Genomic DNA, 7,466 nt, shown 5'->3' on the forward strand with positions numbered 1-7,466 from the left:
ACAATCAAGGCTTTCCTAGTTTTACAGTTACAGAACACATGGCTTTATTTCACTAAACTTAGTTATTATTCATTGTAAGAGGAGAATTAAATTTTTTATCACATTTATTTCTTTAGTGTGCTTCTGTGTGCGCACCTATGTTAGCATGTGTGGAAGTCAGAGATCCGCTCACTAAAGTTGACTCTCTTTCCTCCACGGGTATTCTTTCATGATGAACTTCAGATCCTCCTGCCTCTACCTCCTGAGTGCTGGACCCACACCTGATCTATGACGTTTTAGGGATCAACCCAGGGCTTTGTGTGTGTTAGGCAAGCACTCTACCAACTAAAGCTACAATTCCTAGCCCCTGAGACTGCGATTCCTGTTCTCATCCTACCTCTATCATTAGCTCTCACTCCATTTTCTCATCTGTTAAATGGGGCCAAAGAGAAGTACATCACTGGACAGTTGAGACTTTGAGATTGCATAGGAACTTAGAAAATTTTAAGAATTATTCCTGACACATAGTGTAATAAATAGTAGTAGTTCATTTTTATTTCTTTTATACCCTGGATACTGTTTGAGCTCTCCTGCTCAAGATGCAACTGCCCACTGAAACCTAGTACTGAACCCCACTGCCCAGGTCCAAGCCCTGCCCTCAAGGTGGTACACAATTGGGGGCATCCTAACAACCCACGCTCTCTTTCCCACAGAGGTGGGCCCTAGAAGTCTCCGTCCATTGCTAAATGTACCAGAGTAGATTCTCAACCAAGTCACACCAGTTAATTTCTCCTTCCCAGGAACCTAGAATGCACTTTTCGGGATTGTCAACAGGTCGAGGGGAGCTGGCAGATGACACACCTGAGGCTGGGGCAGCCTTTTGTGCCACATGGCTGTGCAGGTCTCAAGAAGGCAGTGAGAGAGGCTCTTGAAACAGCCACAGAGAGCAACAAGGAACCCTAAAGGCTCAGAGGAAGACAGGCAGAGAGATTTTTACCTCGGATCTTGGTCTTCATCCGTTTTCTCTTGTCATCACAAAATATCTGAGCAGGGGCTGGAGAGGTGGCTTTGGGGTTAAGAGCACTGGCTGCTCTTGCAGGGGACCTGAGTTCAGTTCCCCGTGCCCAGCTCAAGTGACTAACAACAGCCTATAACTCCAGATCTACAGAACCCAGTGCCCTCTTTTAGCCTCCGTGGGCATCTGCACACATGCTCACATGCTCATACACACACACACATGTGAAAATAAGATCAATCTTTCAGAAGAAATTTCTGAGTGTAAGTATTTATAAAGACATATTATTTAGCCCACAGGTTGAAAGGTCAGAAGTCTAGATCAGTTGGCCCATCAGCCTCCGGCAAAGGCTCCCCTTAACTTAGCCAATTCAGGTTGAGAGGAAAAGGGAGAAATCACATGATGAGATTTATACGATCCCCTTTCCCTACTTTTTCATGTTTTTAATCTTAGAGACAGGATCACTGTAGCTCAGACTGGCCTCAAATTCATTGTATAACCTTGAATTTGGGTTCTCCCGTCTTTACCACCATAGTTCTGGAATTGCAGGCATTCACCACCATATCTGGTACATGGAGGACTAGGAATCACATCCAGGGCTCCACGCGTGTTAGGCACACACTCTGCCAACTGAACCACATCCCCAGACCTGGTTAATAAACATCAAAGATGATCATTATTCAATAACGTATGGAACTAATTTTACTAGTTCTTCTCAAGTTTTTTTATTATTACACATACAGTGTTCTATCAGCATGTATGCCTACATGCCAGAAGAGGGCACAAGATCTCATTACAAATGGCTGTGAGCCACCATGTGGTTGCTGGGAATTGAACGCAGTACCTCTGGAAGAACAGGCAGTAGTCTTAACCTCTGAGCCATTGCTCCAGCTCATTTTTACTAATTCTTATGCCTATTTATTTATCATTGTTATTTTTTGAGACAGAGTTTCTCTGTGTAGCCCTAGCTACCCTGGAACTTACTAGACCAGGATGGCCTCAAATCCACAGAGATCTATTTGCTTCTGCCTCCTAAGTCTGGGAGTAAAGGTGGAGGCCACCGCTGCTCAGCTAGAGACTGGGCTTGCTCTTTGATAGCAATTTATTCTTTCAAGAATCAACAAGAGCCGGGCGATGGTGGCGCACGCCTTTAATCCCAGCACTCGGGAGGCAGAGGCAGGCGGATCTCTGTGAGTTCGAGACCAGCCTGGTCTACAGAGCTAGTTCCAGGACAGGCTCCAAAACCACAGAGAAACCCTGTCTCGAAAAACCAAAAAAAAAAAAAGAATCAACAAGAGGGACTTGAGAGATGGCTCAGTGGTTAGGAGTACTTGTTGCTTTAGCAGAACATCCAGGTCCAATTTCCAGCACCCACATGGCTCTCAACCATCTCTAACTCCAGTTCCAGGAGATCCACTGCCCTCTTCTGCCCTCCACAGGTACCAAGCATTCATATGGTACACATCAATATGGGCAGACAAAGCACTACACATAAAATAAAATGAATAAATCTGATTTTAAAAAATCAGCCAGGTAGTAGTGCTACATGCCTTTAATCCTACCTAGCACCCAGGCGGTAGAGGCAGGCAGATCTCTGTGAGTTCCAGGCTAGCTTGGTCTATAAGAGCTAGTTTCAGGACAACCACCAAAGCTGCACAGAAAAACTCTGTCTTGAAAAAAAAAACAACTAAATAAATAAATCAAATCTTTAAAAAAAACAACAAGCAGAATCCCATAAAAACTGAGGGCTGCTGTTGGATAATGCTCTTATACACTGTAATGATTTATCATTCGCATTGGTTTAATAAAATGCTAATTGGAAGTAACCAGACAGGAAGTGCAGGCAGGGTGACTAGACTAGGAGAATTCTGGGAAGAGGAAAGGAAGACTTGGTCATCATCCAGAAGCAGAGGGAGCAAGATGAGAATGCCTTACTGAGAAAAGGTACCAAGCCACATGGCTAAAAATAGATAAGAATTATGGGTTAATTTAAGTTGTAAGAGCTAGTTAATAATAAGCCTGAGCTAATAGATCAAATAGTTTATAATTAATATAAGACTCTGTGTGTTTCTTTGGAACTAAATGGCTGTGGGATGGGGCAGGACAGAAACTTCTATCTACAAATGGCACCCAATGCTTAGCAACTACATTCACATAAAACATGAGAGAGCTTGGGAAGAAATTCTAGACACAAAAGAACAGTTAAGCATGGCTTCTTGGTAGCAGTATTTTCTTGAGTAGACTCTGTTTGCTAGAGGCAAGCAGAGGTGCACCTCATTTAAGAGAGGCTTCTTGACCCAGTGTTAGTGGCAAAAACCTCTCAGCTCTTTTAAGAAGCTCTGCCACCAAACACTTAAATGGTGTTTATGAGAAGCTGGCATCAGGTTTCTTGGTGATGGCATGGACCTAGAAACTCCATAGAATTGTGGCAATAAATGTGGCTTCCACCAATACCTCCTCTATGAAGCTAGACTCTTAGGAAGCTAAGAAATGGGTGGAGCCAGCTGCCAAAAATGCTGCTTTAATCCTTAGCCATGCTGCTTAGCAGATTAAAAACTTGTGGTCACAAAAAGATAGAGATATATAGTAAAGACAAATTCAGACAAAAAAAAACCCTTTAAACGGTTTACAGTGTGTTTAAAAATATACATTGGCTTGGGACAGAAAAGAAGGATAGAGAAAGTTTTTAGAAAAGAAATAGAGTAAGAAAAAAAAGTCATGTAAACATGGAAAATACATAGAGAATCTAGGTACTGTATGTTATTGTGTTGTCTTTGAATTGTTTGACTGCTGAGGAAGGAACAACAGTTGCTAAAAGACACTTGATTATAAATGCTGCTGGATTAATCCAACCTATATATTTTGAAAATGCCTTGACTTCAAAACTCAAGTCAAAAGATAGGTTACTTTTTTTTTTTTTTTTTTTTTTTTTTTTTTTTTTTTTTTTTTTTTGGTTTTTCGAGACAGGGTTTCTCTGTGGTTTTGGAGCCTGTCCTGGAACCAACTCTTGTAGACCAGGCTGGTCTCGAACTCACAGAGATCCACCTGCCTCTGCCTCCCAAGTGCTGGGATTAAAGGTGTGCGCCACCACCGCCCTGTTTATTATTTTTATTTTATTTGTTTTTTGAGACAGGGTTTCTCTGTAGCTTTGGAGCCTGTCCTGGAACTCCCTTTGTAGACCAGGCTGGCCTCGAACTCACAGAGATCCACCTGCCTCTGCCTCCTGAGTACTGGGATTAAAGGCGTGCACCACCACCGCCCAGTAAAAGATAGGTTACTTTGGATAAGAGGTTTTACTTTTGTTTCCATAGGAAACGAAAGACTGTGGATTCATTCTGGGTTAAGAAAAATAAGGTTTGATCAAGGAAGATCTCCTAAAAATCCTCCAATGGGAACTGATGGTCCAGACAACCCAAAGTTTCAGAGCACCTCTGTTGCTTCAAGACTGTTGGCTGAGATGATCCAGCCTCACAGAAAACTCTAGTCAGGACTTGACCATAATCCTAAATTTTTTTGGGGGGTCCCCATAAGATTATCAGTGCCCCAAATCAGCAGGATCTAGCTTAGAAAACTATGCCCATGTTCCCAAGGATTATGGATGTTTGTCTTTGTTTAGAGTGTTGGTTACAACTTGTTATAGATAATGGTCAGGAAAAAAGCTAAACAAAGGAGATTATATTTAGAGCTCTTGATTTGAAAAGAAATAAAGCAGAAATGTTAAGTCTTGTAGACTGTAAATATTTGTCACTCATATTGGTTTAATAAAATGCTGATTGGCCGGTAGCCAGGCAGGAAGTATAGGCAGGGCAACCAGACTAGGAGAATTCTGGGAAGAGGAAAGGAAAGACTCAGTCATCATCCAGAAGCAGAGGGAGCAAGATGAGAATGCCTTACTGAGAAAAGGTACCAAGCCACATGGCTAAACATAGATAAGAATTATGGGTTAATTTAAGTTGTAAGAGCTAGTTAATAATAAGCCTGAGCTAAACTGGGTGGTGGTGGTGCATTCCTTTAATCCCAGCACTCGGGAGGCAGAGGCAGGCAGATCTCTGTGAGTTTGAGGTCAACCTGGTCTACAAAAGCTAGTTCTAAGACAGGCTCCAAAGATACAGAGAAACCCTGTCTCAAAAAACAAACAAACAAACAAACAAAGCCAGAATTAATAGATCAAATAATTTATCATTAAGATGTCTCTATGTGTTTCTTGGGGACTGAATGGCTGCAGGACAGGGTGGCACAGAAACTTCCATCTACACAGGGCCGTGTACCCAGTGACCCAAACAGCTCTCATTAGACCCTGCCTCTAAAACATTCTCAGCTCTTACACTCAGCACACTGCAGACCAGGCCTCCAGGTCACAAGCTTTTAGGAGACAAACAGAGCAGATCCTAAAGCACTTCCCATTCATTCAACAAATGTATTTCATTTCTTCTCCTGTGCAAGAACAAGACAGAGCAGTGCATAAAAGATATGAACCCCTGTTCTCTTGAAACCTACAGTCTAGCGAGAAAAAGGGCACTAAAGAGCAAAAGAGAAGTCACAATTACAAGACAGGTGTGATGGTGCGTGTCTGTAATCCCAGGACTTGGGGGCAAAGCAAGAGAATTATCAGAAGTTGAAGGCTAGCCTGAGCTATACAGCAAGACCCTGTCTCCCGAAACAACTACAGAGTATATTATTATTATTATTATTATTATTATTATTATTATTATTATTTTGCTTTTCAAGACAGGGTTTCTCTGTAGCTTTAGATCCTGTCCTGGAACTCGCTCTTGTAAACCAGGATGGACTCAAACTCACAGAGATCTGCCTGCCTCTGCCTCCCAAGTGCTGGAATTAAAGCCATGCACCACCACCACCCAGGAAAATTTAATTTAATTTATTTTTATTTTATGTATATGTGCTCTGTATGTACACCTGCAGGCCAGAAGAGAGCATCAGATCTCATTACAGATGGTTGTGAGCCACCATGTGGTTGTTGGGAATTGAACTCGGGATCTCAGGAAGAGCAGCCAGTGCTCTTAACCCCTGAGCCATTTTTCCAGCCCTAGGCAAATTACTACTAGAATTATTTCAGGAAATAAGGACTGCCATAAATGTTTTAAAAAACAGAGTGAGGAGACAGGTGGTTGAAAGGTCAGTACTTTCTTTTTTTTAAATATTTATTTATTTATTTATTATGGATACAATATTCTTTCTATGTGTATGCCTGCAGGCCAGAAGAGGGCACCAGACCCCATTACAGATGGTTGTGAGACACCATGTGGGTAGCTGGGAATTGAACTCAGGTCCTTTGGAAGAGCAGGCAATGCTCTTAACCGCTGAGCCATCTCTCCAGCCCCCAGTACTTTCTTTCTTTGTTAGAAGGAGACGCTTGTTTATTTTATTCAATACACCATGATGAGGTGAGTTGGCATGGCCTTAGGAAGAATGCCCAGTCTGCCTTTTGTTTTCCGGTAGCGGAGGGGTTTTCAGCTGGGTGTTGAGGTGTGGTTTTCCTGAGTAATTAAGAGCATTCCAGGGGCAGAGAGGATGATCACATCCCTGAGGTGGAATGAGGCTCTATATTCACAAACTGCAAGAAAGGAGCCTCAAGCTTTGGGTGGAAGAAGGGAGGGAGGGACTGATGATAGAGGGAGGGAGAAAGGGAATGAGGGAGGGAGGAAACGCAGCAGCAAGCAGATCTCCACGAGGTTTGGTGAGGAATCTGGAAAGATTCGGGGGTCCCCTGAGAAATCCCCGAGGGGTTTTTGTACAGGAACACAGCAGAGGATCACAGCATTTTTAGATCACTGTGAGGAAGGTGCGCTGGCTCAGACCTGTAATTCTGGTACTCGGGAAGCTGGATCAGGAAGATAGAATGTTGAGGGTTTGAGCCCAGCCTGGGCTATGACCAGGCAATAAAGATAAGAGCCTGTCTGAAAAACCGAAAAGAATCATTTCAAACAAAAGATCACTCTGTCACTGTGTAAATGTGGGTGCCAGGGCTGGGGAAGGGGAGAAGCCAAGAGGATGTCCCACGGGTCAGGCCAGCTGCAGCAGCAGCAGCCAGGGCCGGGCTGTTGATGCAGGGGACGGTGAGGAAGAGTGGGAGTCCGGATCTATTTTCACGGTTCCAGTTCCTGGTTCTGGTTCCTCATAAAATCAATCTGCTTGGTCTTGCCCCCGAGTTCACCCAAATTCCCCCCTTTATCTTCTTCCTCCTCTCACTGCACCCCGTTTCCTTTCTGTTTAAGTAAGCGAATGTGTAAGAAGGGGTCGGTAATTTGCACCTTTCCCACTCTGACAATGAGACATGGCAGCTCGCTAGCCCGCTCTAATGCGCCACTCCCCTTTCATCTGCCCCAGGAGTAAGGGACGAGTTTTATCTTGCCAGTAAAACACACAGGAATGATAATCTGAGGGAAATCTTCTTTCAGGGAACTTCTGAAGGGAACTTACTTTATGGTGTGGGAAGGATGTTAAGGATGTG

The sequence above is a fragment of the Chionomys nivalis genome, chromosome 11 (genome assembly GCF_950005125.1).
Source record: "Chionomys nivalis chromosome 11, mChiNiv1.1, whole genome shotgun sequence".
Classification (NCBI taxonomy): Eukaryota; Metazoa; Chordata; class Mammalia; order Rodentia; family Cricetidae; genus Chionomys; species Chionomys nivalis.